Source organism: Leptonotus elevatus, chromosome 17, assembly GCF_054856555.1.
Source record: "Leptonotus elevatus isolate MCC_2025b chromosome 17, RoL_Lele_1.0, whole genome shotgun sequence".
Lineage (NCBI taxonomy): Eukaryota > Metazoa > Chordata > Actinopteri > Syngnathiformes > Syngnathidae > Leptonotus > Leptonotus elevatus.
The window spans coordinates 9,220,763-9,241,752 of record NC_141255.1 but is presented as its reverse complement, the minus strand read 5'-3'; the positions used below and the strand labels follow the sequence as shown (position 1 = coordinate 9,241,752).

The 20,990-nt window shown below is 42.3% G+C and overlaps 1 protein-coding gene across 23 annotated transcripts in view; it reads right to left on the bottom strand.

Moving 5' to 3' along the window:
* ptprda (protein tyrosine phosphatase receptor type Da) overlaps positions 1-20,990 on the bottom strand; it is a 236,499-nt gene that overhangs the window by 106,602 nt on the left and 108,907 nt on the right. For all 23 annotated transcript variants that reach the window (XM_086058898.1, XM_086058901.1, XM_086058902.1 and 20 more), the window contains exon 9: positions 2,563-2,600. The gene's annotated coding sequence lies outside the window, so the exon portion shown is untranslated. The remainder of the gene's footprint in view (positions 1-2,562; positions 2,601-20,990) is intronic.

Here is a 20,990-nt window from a genome sequence, read left to right as displayed (position 1 = left end):
GATGGGGGAGGGGGGCCTTCTGAGACATATTGATGCACTTGGAAACAATTGCTTCAGATTTGCACCCAATAAAATATAGACGGCTTGTAAATAAAATCAATATAGTAAAACAGCGGCCCGCTTCACAATAGGGAAATTATAATCAGGCAAAAAGCACCCAAAGCACGAGCACCTGGCATTATCAATTTTATATGACGTTATTTCATTAATACTGTTGGGTTGTTCCATGCCAAATCACCTCCCAAATAAATCAAAGCAGATTTAAATTTTAATGAAACTTGCTGTACTTGTTGATAGTGATGTCAAATTTGAGGTGAATCGGAGCAGGGGGTTGGGAGCTACGGTCCACAAAATGTTGACATTTTTGGCCGGCTTTCTTTGAACCCTTGTGTTTCAGGAACTCAATAAAAAAAAAAAACAGGTATCTATATACATGTACATCTTTTTTTTGGGGGGGGGGGGGCAGAAAATGTCAACATTTGTCAGGTTGTAGCTCCCAAATCCTTGCTCCAATTGACCAAAAATTAGAAATTTTGTGTCGTACCATCACAATCAACAAGTACACCAAATTTCATTCAAATCAAAATCTACTTAGTTAACCCCAAAGACCACGTACTTCGACATATGTTTAGCGCTGATAGTGTAAACTGCAAAAATTTAACTTGGATGTAATCATTGAATAAAAAAAAAAATGCTACAATCAATTGATGAAATGCTCATGTGACCAAATGGCAACTGCCTATTGCGTTAAAAAATGAATACAAGAAAAAAATAGTAAATAGTAAAATAAAATATAAACGGATTAATTGAAAATAAAATCCAACAATCATCATTAATAATAGTATGATAGTAATTTAACAAAAACATGAATAAATAAATAAATTTGAAAACAAAAATTATACAAATGAAATAATGTGGACCTAGTGTTTGCACGACCCCTGCTATCTCTGGGGGGAAAAAGAAAAAAAAAGTTGAGGGTTCAGTCCCAAAGCTGTTTGCTCTTGTTTCCATCACGCTAACATGCGTGACGCCAGAACAGAAGCACGGGAGCTGTGCTGCCGAGGTGCCATGTGGTCTGGCTGAAGTCCCCCTGAAGAGCAGCTCTGGGCGCACACCTGAGCCCCATCATGCCGAGCGCATGAAGTCATCTTGACGTGAGCAGACAGTAGCGACCATTAGCCATTCCCAGGCTCAAATGAGTATACAGGTGAGCACAGGCATGGAGGTGGGGGCTGCGTGCTGTGAAAAACCAGTGGGCTGTGCGGCACAGATTGGCAGCAACAGAAGAGATAGGAGAGCCGGTCAACGGGAGATATAGCGGAGAGTGGCGGCTGGAAATGGAGGAAAGCGCGGCAAAGGCCACTATTTTCTCCCAACGTAGGCGACCAATCCTCAAAGACACTTTCATCCACCTCTGTTTCAAGTTGGTACAACAATGTCTTCTTACAGTCACATAGCAACATTTGACTCCAACCACGCTCAGTGGTGAGGAAATGAATCAATTAAGGACTTTACGACCGGTTGATAAATCACAGCATTGGCGGAGCAAGCTTTAAACATGGTGGTTGTAACGCTCAATGACAACATTTTATTCAATTATAACTTTCGTGACTCCTTGTCCAACAATAAGAATTAAAGCACAAACAATGGTAAGAAGCGAGTAAAAGCTGAGACTTAAAGCACAGCTGACAAACAGATTGTGACATGTCCAAGGCCTTGCACTAATTATGCCCCCGCTGCTACAAATTGTCCAAAGCCATTATGCTAGCCATAATGCTCCCTTCCCCCTCATAGTCATTTAAATGAACATTTGTCGCAGAAACCGAACGACAAATACAAGTCGCTAGTGGGAGCATATCATAGCAATCCCCAGACAGTGTAGAAATGTGGATTGAATTGCACTGGACCAGAGGAAAGAGACAGGGTGAGAAATAGCAGTCTGTTTGCATTCACCGCCTTTTTGTTTTTGTGTTACGGGGCGGAAAATGTCGCTCCAATGATTTGATGGTTCATCTCGCAAACTGTCAAAAACATTCCCAGCCAATCCAAAAGTTTGTACCTTTCTATGCACAGTAAATATTCCTTGTCTTACCAAATATATAGCACACACAAGAAGAATAGTAACTATTTTGTTTTGAGAGAGGCTCAGAGGTATAGTGGACATCTCCCAACTGAGAGGTTGTGGGTTCGGTCCTTAGCCCTTGTGATCACATGGAAGTGTCCTTGAGCAAGGCACTGAACCCTAATTTTGCTCTCAGTGGATCTGCATGGCAGCATTCGACCACTGGCGTATGAATCTACTGTGTCTAGTGCAACCCTTGGACAAACATTTGACCAATAAACATAAACGTCTTGCCTCCTGCTAAATTCCCAAAGGAAAAATCTACAATCAACAGTCCGTACTAATGACTTTGTCAAAAGACTTCAGACTCTGTTTGAGGAAAAAAATTGAATACTACAGTGCTTCACTATATCGTGCAACCCTAGGCAAACAAATCTGGTACATTAACATTTGCGCAAGTCTTTGCCAGCACACTGACCAAAAACTGAAGTCAAGCTTACCTTTCAGCACTCAAGCAGACTTCCCGGGAGTTCAAGAGCTGCGGGATGAAAACAAAAGGTCATCAACAATGATAATTACGGCGTGTTTGGCCATTGCGAAAGCATTGTTGACACAGTTATACAGTGTAAAGGGCAAACATTTATTATGCATTGATTACACTTGACAGGGTCAGGTGATGAAACATTCTCTAACGAGTACCAATAACTCGAAGTAGGTCCTGAGTAGCTTTTCTGCAAAGGTTAAAGATTGAGTGTTGGGGAGGTTAGCGCATCACAGTTCAAGGTCTTTAGATGAATGCCAAGTTCACTTTCAAAAGCATCGAGAGAGAATTAATCATGTGATTGATGGCCGGCATCTCTCCACGCACTGCTCCCCTTGTTTTCCGGCTGGGAGATAAAAATTCATGCTTGGCTATGGTCGCCAGCGCAATTGATTCTGGCAGGCGGCGCAGTGCGAGGGGGCTAAGCATGTGAATAGCTGCCTTCAAAAAGCTGAAGGGGGGTTGTGGATTTATTCCTAGTTCATATGCAAGGCGTATCGTGGAATTGCTGAGACGACTGTTGTACAGTGTTGCTGCCATTTCGCATAATCACTATAGTGACTCTTGTCACAGGCTTACGGGTGCCGCGTCTTATCAACGCATGCAATGAACGCTCCCCGCCATTTGCTCGGACGTGACAAATCCTTTACAATTCCAAAATCATCGTGTTGTAATTACCGCCGACTGGAAATAGGTCTACCAGTCAGCTTATCTGCACAACGTGACATTTTCCAATCTGATTTTTCACTGTGCGTTGGGAAGGGAGACCAGAAGTTAATTGGTAGGCCCTATTGGTCTGATCCACAACAACTGTATCCTGGACGGTCAAGGAGCAGCACAAATGATTAACGACTACGCTCCACTTATCAGCAGGACATAAGGAAGCCACCTGTCTGCAGTTATGCGGCCCTACATAGATTTATGACTCATAACTGGCTTTGAATGAAGCCACTCTGCTACATACACTACAACATGGGACCAACAGAGTGGGGTATAGTAAGATAATACAAAGCCAATTTTGCAATTCCCACAAAATTATGTAGAGAAGTAAGACCTGTTGAACCCTGGCATGGGTCCAAATGAAGAAGAGGACTAGAGCTTTTTGCAATTTGTTAACATGGCGAGTTCCACGATTTCATTAACAAAGAAAAACATGCATTTTTTACCGGACAAAAACCCTGATTAATAAACAATAACTGCAACCAAATCAGTATGCATTTCCGTGGACTAATGAAGATGAAGATGAGATAAAAAATTTAGTTCACTAAATAGATACTGGGCGAAAACATATTGACATTTTAGTTTGGCGTGCAAAAACGCATGGGAAGAAAAGGAAGTGCAGTTCACCACAAAGACGTGGTTAAGTAATTTGGTGGTGGTTTATAACGTAGCATTAAAACAATGGCTATAATGTTCCAAGGACAACATTAAACCGGCTGCAAACTAATGCTACTGGATTGTAGCATGTAGCGATAGAAGCCACTTGATATAATTGTGTATGATGTTGAATTTGTGCTAACTGAGATTATACTGGTCAGGCAATTTATAGTCAACTAAAACTTGACTAAATAAAAACGGGATGAGGTTGACTTAACTGGCTCCTCTCAATGTGGAGGAGTAGCGGCTCGATCCTGAGTCCCTCCCGGATGACCGAGCTTCTCACACTATCTCTAAGGGAGAGCCCGGACACCCTGCGAAGGAAACTCATTTCGGCCGCTTGTATCCGGGATCTTGTTCTTTTGGTCACGACCCACAGTTGGTGACCATAGGTGAGGGTAGGAACGTCGATCGACCATTAAATCGAGAGCTTCGCCTTTTGGCTCAGTTCCTTCTTCACCACAACGGACCAATACAGAGTCCGAATCACTGCAGATGCTGCACCGATCCGCCTGTCGACCTCCCGCTCCATCCTGCCCTCACTCGTGAACAAGATACTTGAACTCCTCCACTTGGCGCAGGATCTCATCCCCGACCCGCAGAGAGCACGCCACCCTTTTCCGACTGAGCACCATGGTCTCAGATTTGGAGGTGCTGATCTTCATCCCAACCACTTCCTGATCACAGCTTGATGAAGCCAACAGCACCACATCATCTGCAAAAAGCAGAGGTGCAATACTAAGGCCACCGAACCGGAACCCCTCAACGCTACGGCTGCGCCTAGAAATTCTGTCCATAAAAGTTATGAACAGAATCGGTGACAAATGGCAGCCTAAGCAGAGTCCAACCCTCAATGAGAACAAATCCGACTTACTGCCAGCAATGCGGACCAAACTCTGACACCGGTCGTACAGGGACCGAACAGCCCGTATCAGGAGGCAGGAAAATCCAAGATGGTGATGTACTGCCTTCCTTGGAAAACCTATTCCAATACAATCTGAGTACCCAGAGTTTTTGCCTTAATTTGATCAAGATTAGAGATATGCCTTATCGAGGTCAGCGTCCCTCCCCCGGTATTTTTTTGCCCTTCGGAAATGCTCTGAAAATTGCCCCTCCTGACAGCCAACCATCAACCCATGTGCAATTTAAAAAGCCTGCCAGTCCACCGGACTGCCTATCAGTCGAGCTGCCAGAGCGCAGACAGGAACTCGAGCACGAGCAAATTCTGAATGTCAGCTAGCTTGCCTAAAATTCCAACTGGTGAAGGGATGAAGGACACATTCTCAAAGATGGGTTAGGCGAATGCCAGAACATATTAGTGAGTGTTGTGTCACAAAGGTGTTTTTCCTTGTTGCCACCTTAAACGATGAGACAACGCGCCACCACTTCATCGTGTCGTCATGTGTTTGCCTGAAGCAGCCCCCCTGCTGGAACGCGACAAAATGCGCACATTGCCCGAAACAATCAAGCGAAAAACGTCCAAGTTGGAGGATTGGCAGCCTGCTGCAGCGCACTTCTCTGCGCCATACGTCTTTGTCAGAAATATTTGCCGGGTGTTGAATGCGGGAGAGGAAATCAATTCCCGGTTGGTGTGCGTCTCGAAGGCGAAGTCGCGCCGCGCTGATGCTCGGCGGATCGGCACGAACGGGACAACTGGCCAGCGATGACAGTCAAAAACGGACCAGATGGTCTTAGGCGTCTAATCGGCGTTTAGCAAAGGAGAGGAACAGTTGACGCCTTGTTCCTCCCGTCTCAATTAGCAGCAGCCAGAGATGGATGACAAATCTGTTCTTTTATTATTGACCAGAGAACCGAGTTACGTGCTAAGTTGGGAAAAAGGACAGATGATGGACGAAGAAAATACTTCTTCAATCAAAACAAAGCTTTTCCATTCCACTTTATTTTACAATATTTTGACTTATTGAACACCAAGCTAATAGGTTGTACTATATTGAGGGGCTGGCACGGCAGTTATGTAAACAGCAAATTGTTCCCCTCCTATTCACAGTTCGCTACTTGCAAGTTCACCTCAAGATTCAAGATTTTTATTTTTCTATTTTAGGGACACTCTTGCTGTCATTTGCAGAAGAACTCCCACAAAATTGTGTCTAATAGAAATATTTAGGGCTGTCACTATCAAATATTTTTAGGATGTCTGGGGACAGCATTGACTGGTTTTCTGAGTCCCCAGACACCCCCACCCCCCGATAAAACAAAACTGCACCTTTCAAAGTGGCCTTTTATTGTATGCAGTCATGGTGTCTAATCAGCATCTTGATACGGCAAACCTGTGAGGAGGGATGAATTATCTCGGCAAAGGAGAAGTGTTCACTATCACAGATTTAAACTGGTATGTGAACAATATTTGAGAGAAATGGTGATATTGTGTATGTGGAAGAACTTTTAGATCTTTGAGTTCATCTAAAAAAAATGGGAGCTACCTAAGTGCTGCGTTTATATTTTTGTTGGGTGCATTATCAGTCTGCTTTCATGAAACTAATTTACAGAAATCAGAGTAATTACTGTTAAGAGGCTGAAATCAGATGCTCCGGACAATTTTAAGTTAATGGCTTGAAATGATTATGTGATGATTAGTATAGTCATAATAGTTGTATAATTTGATAGTCGATTAGTTGTCGATCAATAGTTTTTTGACCCTTCTAGAACAATTGTCCAACTTTTCTATCGGACAGGGCTTATTTACCATCGTGTGGCATCTACGGAAATGAGGTGAAGCGTGTATCAAAGAGGTGCCAAGTTTAGCCAAGGAGCGAGAAGCATTTTTGAGAAGAAGTTGTCGCCACACGAGTCCTTTTTTTGTTTTTGTTTTAAGGTTGATATTGATACATTGTATGCGGTGCTAACTTCATTTTACAGTTGCTACTTTCAACAAATTAATTGACATGAACACTCTTGACACACAAGCAAACAACCACTTTTACGTTCTCAAGTGCATGTCGCATTTCTAGCAAAAGGAGTGGCCGACGCTATTTCGTACGACCGTTTCTGGACCGACGGCAGCTCATTGTGCTACAGAGCCTTGCCATTGGCCAGAGCTTTCAGTGCATTGTGCAGTCGCAACAGCAGCAGCGGCACGTTTGCCAACAGCCACAAGAGCAAATGGAACAAAAGCTCCAGTTGGCTGGGTCACACTGATTTACCTGAGGGCTGTGGGCATGTTTTGCATGGAGTGGGGAGGGTAATTTTGCTCTCCATTAGCATCAGGGGGAGAGAAGGGGGCGAGAGAGAGAGGTAGACGGAGCATCCAACAGTGAAGAAAAAAAATTGCCCGAGGTGAGCTGGCATTATGGGGACACATCTCCCCTCGATCCCATTCAGCCAAGAACGTTAATGGAGTTGAAGTGGGTCGTCTGGAGTAAATTGAAGCGGCTGCCAATGCAAAAGGCTTTGAAGTAACAACCATTTAGCGGTTGCTGTAACGCTATGTGTAAACCTCAAAGTGTACCATAAGTCTTTATGAGCTTGGCATGCTTGCTTCAACATTTGCTCAACATATTTGTTTTTAAAGAAGACAGATTATGCAAATGTTGCTTTAAAACACTTTCTAGGTTTCTTTAAATTGAATGCCTGAGGTTTTGGTGAAAATACTCTAAGGTTATAGAAATACAACACACTTTCTATCCGTTTTGATCACCCTGGCCTCCCCCTCAGCAGCAGAGTGTTTGTGAGCATCCATAAAGACAGTAAAAGCATGGAATGTATTTTCACTCATGGAGGCAGCACATCACTGGTCAATTAGTACAGGGTTTCTACAGGTATCATCAAATCTAAATTAACACTATTTAATGTTGTTGTTTTTCAATGCAACTTAAAACTAATCGAATGCCCACATTGTACTGCATGTACACACACACGCACACATACTGTATACATACATACTATACATAGACTGGTTATATATTAGGGGTGTCAATATATTACAGTTTTTAATTGTAATTAATTACATGATTTCCATAGTTAACTCTCAATTAATTGTAAATTAATTGCATGTTATATCTATTCTAAACATACAATAAAGTATAATTTTCAAGTTTTTCTCTCAACATAAAAGTGGACAAATGTGGTTACCATAACAAATGTGGTTGCATATTTTAATTAATTGATACAGTAATTTTATAGTAAGTAATTCAGAAAGTTACAGTTTAAGGTTATGGTTAAAAGGAGTATAAAACATTGGGTCATAGTGTTGAGGTATTTTTCTGCCACTAGGTGACATTAGTGATTCATGTTGGACATTGGTGACAGCAACACTACAACATTGTATTTAATGCTTCTTAATGTCATTTAAGGCCTTCATTTGAGCAAAATCAATTTAGTGACTCGTAATGCTTTTTAATGACCTGTGGAAACTCATCAGCAGCTGTGTGCAACAATCAACCGCCGGTCATCAGACAATGTAATCTGTGCATCCAACAACACTGGTGCTCTGCTTAGCTTTTGGATTTGACTCGGTAGTGTTTCTGTGTAGTTCAGACATTTGTTTAATAGTATATCCCCTCGTTCTGTCCGTCATGATTTTTGAGTACCACTCTTTAGCGAGATGCGCAATGGGTCTCCTTAATGGTACCAGTGTCCTTCCCCTGCCCTTTCTCTATGGGCAAAAGTCATTAGCGAAAGGGTTAAAAGACACCCCGGTCAGCCATATGTTTCCATAATTACCTTGCTCTGGTGTCACGGTGTGGACAGAAAGCTTTCCGCTAAAACGCCACAGCGGCGTTTCAATTACGTTGCCTCTTGTTGCGCTGCCCAGTGAACATTGGAAAGCAGCCGAAGGTGACAAAAGGTGCAGATGTTATCACGGCATGAGCTGCAGCAGGGGTCGCGTTATCACATAGTAGTCCGGAGTCACGTGTGGAGCATTCCCGGTGGGTTTGACGCTTTAAATTACATACACTTATCTGACGTATTGAAAAACCGGCACTTTAAATATGCCCTACCGTTTGGCTTTTAGCAACTTTGAGACAACCTCATGGGGAATAGCAGACATTTGACAATATGCACGCCATCTACCAAGCAAGGCTGCATTGCAAAAATCAATGTGGACTGATAGTGCTACATGTGTCATCCCCCCCGGGCTCACTTCTATTACGGCGTGATTTAAATTTGTGATTCTCCAGCCCAATTTGAAGTTATTACGGCCAACTGGAGTTAATGGATAAGACAAGCACCTTACATTATTAATTAAGGAGATTGATTTCAGTCTTTGAAGCTTTTGCTCGCACACACAAACACCCCCCACCCCACACACACACACACATGCACACAAGCGTTGCCATAAGGTTGGGCTAGAGGAAAGCAGTAAATTCAAACGATCCATTTATTTCACATTGTGAAAATTCATTGGGTTGAAATGTTTCGTTATTGTTTTTAGCCTCCTGTTATGTTGATTTCCTGCAAAAGCAATCATGTTCCTGGGTCCTGGGTTTTACTCTATATGTTGATTAATTACACTTATTAACTAAAGCACAAGAAATATCGGACTGAAAAACTCCCTTTTTCTGTATAGTAAAAGCATACTTTCTTCCCCAGGTAAGTGACGTCTAGTCCTGAGATGAGAAAATGTGCCTTTTTCCCCCCACCAAGGTCAGTAGGTCTCGGCCGGCTTCCTCCGATGTGACCCGCAATTAAGGCTGGGAGGCCGTGCATCATCCCGGGCTGAGTCATAAGTTGCCCACCAGTACTATGCATCACTCTCAGTTACACCACGCAGAGTATTTATTTGGAAGGCCACCCAACAGCCCACAGGGGAGTCATTAAGCTCGTATGTAAATATGAGGGATGGATGCGGAGTTCACCTTGCCGTAGCGCTGCTGGGCCGACAGGGGGTCATTTAGCCGGGTCGGAAGAGAACGCCTGTGGATGCTTTAGCTGCGATATTGCAACGGCAGGAAACCAAAACATTTTGCAGGATTTCCTCTATGAGGATTGTTTTTAAAGTGTAAAATTCAGGAGAAAATATTTTTTTTAAATGGAATTTTTTTTTCTAGAATAAAACATCTGCAAACATTAAATCAAACATTTGTATATTCAACTTACTGTATGCATTTATAATATTACTTAATACATTAAATACATTAGGGCTGCAGCGAATGATTATTTCAGTAATTGATCAATCTGTTGATTATTTTTTAATTAATTAATGAATCTGATAAAACTTCAGAAACAGGACATTATTTCAATTCAACAGTGCACAAACACAAATTAACTGTGATTCAGTTACTGGTTCTGTCTGTGAGGAAAGTATAGGCAAAAATCTTCATTAGGCCTCCTGTTTTCCAAAGTAAAGCAATTATTTAAATTTCAGTCCGCTTTCATGGAGGACTACATAAATCGGAGAGTAGTTACTGTTGAGGAGTTGAAATTCAGATATTAGATTTTAAAAAATTGTGTATTTTGATAATTGATTAATGGTTGCTCCTTTAAAATTTGGTGCTCAAAGGGGGCAAAATGGATACATTTATCCAATTGATACATTTTTAGGTCTAATATTTAACACTCATTTACACAGATAAATTTAATGTTTAATCACCAATTTATTGTAGAACTAAAGCACATATAAAATGTTATGCAAGTGCTTGGTATTATGTCTTAAATTTTGCAATAGTTACCAAATAAATCACTTTCTTTGAAACATTGTGAGGCACATTAACCCATGAACATTTGGGGTGTACCAAAGAAACACACCTAACAGGAGGGTTAAGTGCAAGAAATTGGGCATGGATCTTAATAAAAGTGTCGAAAATAAACCTCCAGGTTGTCTGCTGTTTTATGAGTTTCCCTGTCAGCATATAAATAACAAGGAAAAAGAAGGTCTGCCCTGTCACAGACACACTGAAGCTATTGAGACAGATTGAGGAGATTTTATGCTCGGGTCATTTTGACCCGAGGAAAGGAAAAAGAAGCGCACTTCAAATTCTGCGAGCGAAACATTTGGATACAGGTCTGTGCACAAAGTACAGAGACGTGGCTGCATTTTCACGGCCTCGCGCTTGAGAGGGAATGTGCGGGAAAGGGATGGCCGGAAAATTCGGCATGACAAGCTGCACAACGGCACACTTTTGTGTCTGTGGCGGATCTCTCCAGGCATCACACTGTGTGAATAAAGGACCTACGTGGTTTACATTTAGAAGCTTTCCCAGCATGGGTAGTGGGAGTGCAAACATAAAAACAAAACAAAAATGGCACAAACAATACAAAAATAACACTCAAAACAGCCTGAAAATTAAAGAAAAACAGTAAAATTTTTGTCACCATGATCACCCATATCAGGGTCTAAATTTGGTTGAACACTAATAGTTGATGAATAGTAAAATACAGTAAGTATTATATTAGTATTAGTATAGTATAGTATTATATACTCCTAAGTGATGAAACAAAGAGCTATACATAATAGAATGTAAGAAAAGGAAAATCTGGTATTGAACATCATGTCTGAGGGAGTGACATCATAGTTTTCAGCGCATTGAGACTCGCCTGTCAAACAGTAAGAGGAAGGAAAGAAATTTGCGTTACAGTCACTGTTTTGAATATATGCCGGCTAAACCCAAATATTAAGGTTTTCAGTTGACAGTGTTTTCTACGTAGCTTTAACAACACTAACCCTGGGATTACAGAGCATGCGTATGCGTGCCTCCGCTCCGCTCCGTCGGCGCAGCCGATTGGTTTCATTCTATTAGCTCGTTCAAATTACACCGGCTGCGTCTGCGCTGCGGATCTACTGCGGACCAGCTGCGTCGTGCCGGAGCCCGCTGCAAGGATAGAGCTATTTTTTATTTTTGCCGGACGACGCATCCGTCGGCATCCGTCAAATGGCAAACTAGCACAGAACACATCGAGCAGGACAGGAAGACCGAAGCAGTTTCAAAATAAAAAATTCCGGTTACTTTTCAGAATAAAAAACTCACCAGATCCTATTTTGCAATCATGTCAGCAAAACGTCATAATGCTTAACGCTTAATTCACTGCAGCGACGAGGAGAGATTTGTAATGGAGGTGGATTCTATATGACACAGACCATCCTTTTTATTTGGACAACCTAAAAATTGATGCTGAAAGGGACATTTAGTAGTCCACCTTCTCTTTCTGCTTCTCTGTAGTAGCTCTGTGTGTTTGTCGTTGTTTATAATGCCACATTATCGCACGCTATCACGCGAGACACGGCGGGAAGTTGTCGGCGACTGAGCTGCCGGACCGCAGCTGTGCGCAGCCGGTGAGTTTTGTTCATAAAATTGACGTGTCCGGAGCACGCAGTCAAGACGCAGCGGAGCGGAGACGCAACGCACACGCATGCGGTGTAATCCCAAAGTAAGTGGAACTGTGGCACCATTGCTGATTTTATAATGGAGAGAATTTTGATCACCTTAAAACAAAAAATATACTAGACTACCTTGGCCATCCCATCGTAGTGTGGCAGTACAATATTTTTGAAAGAAACTGTCAGGGAGGTTGACGGCAGTGGAGGTTCTGACATTTGGCCATGCCAGTCTGGACTGGAAGACAAAGGAGGGAGTTGCTCAAGTGGAACGTGCCGAAAAACAATTAGCACCATAAAAACATTTAAGGAAAAAAAAAGGAAAAAGCGTAGGAAATGAACTGTTAAGGAACATCTGAGGCCGCGACAAGCTGCTCCGACGAAGAAGAAGTAGAAGCAGCAGCATATGTTCCTCGGGTGTTTGCAACAAAGCTCAATCTTCACTCCCTGCAGGAGGGAGGAGGGGGAACCAGCCTATTTTTGGAGCCGATACAATTTGAATTTGTCTTCAAGACGGACTGCCTTCTCTTTCTTGGCGGATTTCCCCACCAATGTGAGACTCAAAGAGAACCACACATATGCAACTTTGGAAAAGTTTGCCGTCGTCGAGGTGACATTCTCCAATCTAACGGGCTGGTGCGCAGTTCATTCGCTGCTATTTGGGAGTCCATAACGACGACTAGTAATTATGTGCACTCCCACTCGCTCTTATTTTGCGGGGGCTTACGTTGGAAACCTCCTGTGAATGCTTTCTTTTTAGACATGGAATGAAGGTGCAATTAAAATCGCTTATGCTGTGATTATGCTCATTTGCATCATTTTTTTCTTTTTTGCCTCGGCAATCACGACTGCTTCTCAACATCCAGCACGAATATTTTGCACTAAACTTGGGATAATCTGCAAAATGCCTTGCTAAGTTTTTTGCACCAGTGGCATGGTTGAATTCTTGTCATTTAGTATCTGAGCCTTCAGTTAATACCACCACTATCATGACCATTATACAAACCACCAATGCTATACAAAAGCACAAAATAAAAGCATGCAATGAACACAATCTGGAGCAGTTCAAGATCAATACTTAGAAATAGTCCCATTCCTTATTAAGTTGACATTTGAAAAATGAAGAAAGCACCCATTCTTGTTCATCCGCTGTCCAATTTGACTGACATTTGATGAAACCAACGTGTACCCCAAGTCTTGTGACGGAGTAACGGACCCCCGCCTCCCTCACCCTCTCCTCCAGCAGCTGTCTGCGGCACAGCTGTTTCCATTTCCCCTCGAGTGAGCAGAGCTGCATTTGCCCGGCAGCTCAATGGAGCGTCGCAGGGATACCGTGAAGGTGCGCTCGCGTGGCAGCTACTTGCCACTTGGCAAGCAACATACACGTTGGATAATGTGGGGAGAGGGTGGCGTACACTGTAATTCATCAAATTTCCAAGCGGACATGAGGAATGTCTCTCTGAATACCGATGGATGCGCGGCAGCCATGCGCATGGCAGTGACAGCGTCTATGAATAACGGCCGTCTCCCAACAGAACCAGAGGGGATGTACGCAGCGCGTCGTGATCGATGTGTCGCCCCTTTGGCCCGGCCAAGTATTTACTTTATCACAACAAGTCTTCACTACATGAACGTATAGCTCTTAAGGTCTTAGGGTGTCCGACGTGCTGAAAGGGGCATATTGATTGCATAGTGAAACAGTCACTTATGACAAATGGACCCCTAAATCAAATTGGGAGATAAATCGCCTGGCTGCAGTGTCATTAGGGTGGCTTGATGGCTGGCTTAATATGGTGATTAAATGAGGGCCGGCTACTATGTCACCATGTCGTCTCTGACAGGCTGACCCTGCATGGGCTGCAAACAGTGCTCGAGCCACTTCATCATCTCGCACCTTTCAGCTGTTTTACACCAAAGGTGTTTTTAATCATCTTCCATGGTTTTCCTCGCCTGTTGTCATGTTTGGAAAAGCCTGCGACTGACTGAGAACTGTGCTGCAGAATTGCGTTCCAGCGGAATGGATCCATATCATTTCATTCACAAGACTTGGTGTAGCAAGTAATTCGACGGGCAAGGAATCCCAGAAAGATTTGGTTCCGCTCCGGGATTGGAAAAGACCGACGCAGTCTTAAAAATCAAAACAACTTTTGACTGAACACAGTAAAAGAAGATGTGAGAGCAAATGCTATTCATGTCCTGGTCATGCGGAATATGACATGGTAAGCTCCGCTAAAGATACCAGACCCCAGATTAGCACAAATATTAGGACAAATAACACTGAAGAGTCAAGATATTCAACCCTATCAGCACAAATTTGAGGATGAATACTTCAAAATATTCACAGAACTGACCATCTTAACTGAAGATATTGCATGATAGGCTGCCATGTTTGACTAAAGGCACCATATCCCAAATTGGCACAAGTCTGAGAACATTATTTTAATTGAAGACAGTCCACACAAAGTGGATGGATAGACAGCGTAAGTATCCAAATTGGCACACACTACACATGTTCTGCTTATTCAATCTCAAATTCTAGAACCAAAATATAAGACGTGTTTTTTCCGCCAACTGAGTCCAAATAAGATCCAAACACATTCCAATGATGTCACCCCAAGCTGGAAGATCACAACACTTTTGAAAGCCTCCAATAATTTAGCTGGTGGATCTTAATAAAAGTGCTACTGGCTGGCAGGAAGGTGCAAATGTGGGGAAAAAAATCAACACTGCCAAGGCCAGCAGATAGTAGCAAGTACATTTGGCTCATTTTGTAAGCATGCGCTACACTAGGGCGTCCGCGTGACCCTGGTGCTCCATATGGTCTAGAACATGGCACAGAATACACAGCTCCGTGGGCGACTGCAGCTTTGGCAGCCCTCAAAGCCCCAAAGGTCTGCATTGTGGACGCACGGTAGAAATGATCTCTATAACCCCCTATCCTGTTCCAGTGCTGCCGTCCTGCTCTGTAATATTACGGTGCGAAATATAAACAACGATGTCGCAAGCGCGAAATGTTCTTTCTTTTAGGTGACGGATTTGCACGTTGCAAACAGACTGATATAAATCATGTAAGGGGGGGGGGCACCCAGTGTGCGCCACATTGGCAGTAAAATTATATTAGTAGAGAAGAGAGCAGATGCATGATGGGAATTTATAGAAATACAGATGAAGGAGAGTTTGATACGGTAATATAACGGCACACTGGGACATATGGCATCATAATCTACACGAGTTAGAGACTAAAGAATGCCACTTAGGATAAGCAATACAAGGTGGGTAATAAAAGACAAAATAAGTAGTAAGTAGTAAGTTGAGCATTGGTCACTATTTCAATAAAATAAGATACTTTACAATAATAATTTTAAAAAAAACATAACATGGAATAAATTATTTACAACTACTTGGCATGGGTAATAAACGAAAGGCAACATTTCCTATAATAAAAAAAAACAGGGTCATAAGTATATGTTTTCCCCATGAAATAAAATAAAATCCAATCCAAATAAAATGAAGTCAAACAGGACAATATCATTTTTTCTAACAACCAAAAATGTGTGCTTTTAAAAATGACATGCCCCTTAAAGCAGTTTATGCTTAAAATAATGACTTTTTGGAGGACCTCAAAGTGAACTGACAAATGCAAATAATGAATATTATTATTCAGACGATGCAATTTGTGTCACAGTTAGCGGCCCGGAAATGTTTCAAAGCATCACTTGGGCCAGTGAGGAACATCCATTGCCAGTGTAGCCAGATGACCTCCAGATGATTTGATGTGTGAAATAATGCCATCACGGCACTATAGTCATAGAGTGCGTCTACGTAGCCATATCTTCCAACTGGCTTCCTAATTTGAGCAGACGGGTCCACCATCAGGTCACCCGCCAGCATGGTCATCCATTTGAGCGGGAATAAAGCGGAAATCAATTTCCTCTTGTCTCTTCTGAGTTAGGTTGGGGAGAATGGTGGTGGGAGGGGGGTGCTATTTGAATGGTGCTCGTGTTTGTGCCCGCGGGAGCACTTACTCCACTTTTGCTGACCTCTTTTGTCCTTTCCCCCTCCAAGCATATCACTCCCATTGAAATGATAACTGCTTTCCGAAGTGTGGTCAACAATTTATTTATTTATTTATTTGCCAGCAGCCAGTTGTCCTCTCGTCCCTTTGCACTAGTTGGTGTTGAAATTCTGAAAAAATAGGCACCGAAGAAGCTAACAAATACAATGGTACGTGGCCTATTTCAATTATGGGACCACCAAGGAGGATTGGAAACGGGCGCAGAATGCCTCGCTACGACTCACCGCTTTGGCTAATGGTGTTTTCTTTGCTTGGGAAATGACATATAATATCATTAAATAGAGATATGCAGAATGGAGTGTCGACAGATTCATCTTGTGGGCCCGTTCAATCTGTTGGTGGGTGCTGAGTAGCTCCCTGACGACAGATCCAGCTCATCATTTGGAAACAGACGCTGCTCATTGCATTTTGGGACATTTTTAGAGCTCTGTGGCTTTCTATACATTGAGGCTTACAGCGTAGACTGTTTAAGGAGGAATGAGGAATGTTTAAGGAGTAGTCTTACCACCACGACCACAAACCATTTGTGGGAACCAATGATATAAATTGGCTTTGGTATGGAAGTTCTAAAGGATCCACACAACACAAGTGACGTGGTAAGACCGCCACCACTGACCAGAAAAAGCTACAATAATACTTTCAATGATGTAAGAAGGCTGGCAATCTTATTTCTGTAGGGTGTAAAGAACACTTGAAAGGTTTTCTAGGGGCACAGGGTTTAAATTAAAACCAGAACCTACACCAAAGCGAGACACCAAAGAGTCAAGAAGTTTTGGGCTGTTTGGCTTTTCACAGAACACTCTATGTTTCCCTTCATCATAACTAGGATCAGAGGTGGTAAACCCAAGTCCAGAAAGTAAAACCCCTTAGCCACAGGTGCTTAACCAACGGGTAAGAGCTTGTTTACCTGCCAGTTTAGTAAAAACATCTGTGGCTAAAGCCAAACTGGCAGTGTTTTTACTTTCCGGACTTGGATTTGCCACCACTGATCCTAGTTCCGATGGAGGAGAACATTTGCCACCTTTGCGAGGCCACTTATATTAGCCACAGTGTTTTTTTGAAAAGCCAAGCAGCCCAAAGGTTGTTGACCCTTCGTTGCCTAGCTTTGGTGTACGATCTGGTTGGGTAAGCAGTTACGCTCTATGATCTAAAGCCACACTGTGGAAGAGTTGTTTTACTTTCTAGATCTGGATTTGCCACCTCTGACTAGATTATGCAGCAGACCGACATCTATTGACTGCCCTTCATTACTGCTGTGTTCTATAACATGGAGTTACTTTACAATAGCGATTTCACACCATGGTGCACTCCCTAACATTTCTTTGACTTTATGCAAATGAAATGATGTAAAACACAACAATCCTTCAAGGACACTGGTTAAGACTCACACGGAGCCGCAACCAGCGAGACGTGACCTTAACAGCATTTTAATTTTCACTTGGAGGATTTCATCTGCATGATTACGCGGATGCGCCAGTGTATGATCGGCTGCTTATATTTCCAACGCGGCCTCATGTGTCACTTTTGCAACTCCAGCACATTTGTCTGATGCTCGGTGTAATAAGACAAACGTGTTTGGGAGGGAATGTGATTCAGGAAATTGTCATCAGACACCTAGAATAAAATATGAAATATTTCATATAGCTGCAGTTGTTGGAACAATACTCTCAGCGGGTGAGTAATGATGGCCTGATGTGATGTGTGCCATAAACAAAGCGGGACTATAGCTGTGGAAAAGTATTTTAAAACCACAAGAAAGCAAGCATTCTAAAGTCTGGTAACAAAGTGAATATTCAGGTAAATGACTGAGTAGTAACTGTAGAAAGTCAATCATTTTTGTTTTTGTGTTGGATAGATTTTAAGTAATTGCCACATTTAAGTTCCAGTCTCACTCTAGCTGATGTCAAAACATGCCCACCTTGCACATCCGATAAGACTTGATTTATAAAGATAATGATCGTATCGGCGACTGTTATTCACAGATATCCTCTGACAGGGACACTTTGAAGGGGCCACGACCTTCAAAGTGGTTGCTGCCGCTGCTTGTGAAGGGAAAGGGAAACTGTTAGCCTGACTTAGTGAGCTCGATCCAAAGGGTTCAATAATGGACTCCAGCTTTGTCAAAACAAGAGATTGATAGGAAACCAGCATCTTTGAAAGAAAACAGATTGAGAAAGGATGGATTACATCCCGTTTGAAAGGGCTAACCTCAGTCGCTAACTAGCAGATGATTTCTGGTACATCTTAAAAAAAAAAAAAGGTCAAAGAAATCAAATGAAAGACACACAAAGCGTTTTGTTTCTCCTTTTTCCGGAGGTCCTGTTCAACCGTGTCTGCCTTATCTGCCATCCGCAGCCAACTGTGTGGCCCAAAACCGCCTTAATGCGACAAGTGTACGATAAACTTGACAGATCAACTTTTTCAATAGTCGCCAAGCCCATAAACAAGCGGGGCCTCTAATCTGATAATCCACCAATGAAAGATTAGGGTGCAGGGAGTATTATTGTGTTGTCACTCTTGCTTACAGGGTCACCCGAGCTTCCGCTGGCGGGGTTAGACATCCCTCAGTGAACCCCAGAACGGTGTCACATCCCAGCAGGTGAGGTGAAGCGATAAGACTAACTGCAGGATGCTCAATGGACAAACTTGAACTGTCACAGGCACTAATAGGAAACCAAACAAGGGCAAAGGGTCTGGGTCTTGTGTACTGTGTGTCAGTGCATTTCTGTACTTTATGGTACCGTCTAATTATTGGACTCCAAGGTGAGTGTTTACCTTTAATGTGGTTGCATGAAAGTTTACCAGAATGATGACAATCCATAAATAAATAAACAAATACAAACAATGATGGTTCAATATAGCACCTTTTAGTTTCATATGATGCAACTGATGCTACTATTCTGATATTTTATCATCTGGCACATCTTTTGCTATGCATTTCATGATTTATCGTGGCTGGGATTAAGATGTATCTATAGCATTGTTAAAACAACCTGCTGTCCGCTTTTTATCGGGCAGCTGACAAGACGTGATGTTACTTGGAATCAAACAAACTGTGTACAGGAAACCAGCACCACTGCACTAAATCCACGAGAAAATGACAAGTAACTCTTTTGACAATGCGGCATAATTTAACAGACGTTTACAAAAGTATCTGGTTTCAATAGATCCATCTGAGTCGGATGGTGGGGTGGGGCACACCAGGGCGCCATCCTGTGCACACTAATAAATTGGTCATTCTTGACAATGAGTGAAGGGTTGACTTTTCAATTATACAGACAAGAACAGAATTGGATCTTGATCATCTAAATGCTCGGTGGGGGACAGTCTTTGCCCTCCCTGGTCTATCGTCTTCCTTTTTTTTAGTAAACTATATACAAATTTACCTGCTCTCATTCTGCTATACTGACAGTTACATACTGCAGCAAAACTATTATTGCAAACATGTTGCAAAAATGCCCTTAGCTCTAATCATTTGAGTTACTATTCACATTAATTTGGTTATTTTGGACTCTCAAACACACCCATCATTCAACAATGCAAATAGAACATTCCCAGTTGTCCCATAAAATACATTATTTTAATAGCCTCATTACATTTTCACTGCCCAGTTTCATTGCACCTCTGATTTATGCCGCCGCCGTTTTAGCGCCGGGTACCGTTCTGGCAAATATCAAGGGTCAACCTCAGGCGCGACACCTTTCCACCTTTAAATCCCGCCGTAAATTTCATCAAGGTGAGCAATTGTGTTTACTCCGTTAATTTAGCCCAGCGAAAGCCAGGTTGCTGACCCGTAAAATGAGCAAAGATAATACTGACCTTAACATGGTCTTCTGCACACAGAGGTAATTGCTAAGGCTCCTGGATCAATCAATATTGACTTGCTGTGTTTTTTTTTTGGGTTGTTGTTTAAACAGCACCCTCTCACACACACGCACACAAACTGAATGTATAAAATTGGCTTCAGGTGAATGGAGAACATATCCCAAATAGTTTAACCTTTTTCCTGTCAACATGTTCACTTATCTGTACGTTTATAGATTTTTGCTAGTCACTTACAATACTGTACAGAGAACAGCTTTAGGTGTGCAAAGTCAGTAATGTAACATTCAGCCATTGCTGTGGTATGCCATTGATAAACATTGTGAGTAGAATTACTTGCAACACAAATTTACCAGTGATTTGGGTAAAATTTCAACACCATATAGAGAGCGATTAGTGCTCTTATTTCAAGTAGTCATGAAGCCCGCGTGGTCCAAATGGACACCAACCTCCCTTTAATTTTTCAACACAGACTCGGCAGACATTTCCATCTCGACTTGATAAATCTCACCGTCTTCCTTCTCCTCCTTGCCACACCGAAGTCATTTATTTTCTATTTCTCCCAGCTATAGTTCCCAGTTAATATTTCATTTTTTTTTTCTTATAGCACCTGACAAAAATATGCCATGAGGGATGATAAGAAGTCTGAAACCTTTGCACTGCAAAACAGGATTTACCTTTTTCTTATTATTTCTAAAGACTAAAATAGGCGCTTGTCACCATCATCTTTTTTAACGCAACTACAGTATGTTAATGAGGATAAAACATTATGTCTGATGCAAACACTTGCCACACAAATGTGTCTCCCCCCCTGCGGGAAAGATCACAAATATCGCCTGAC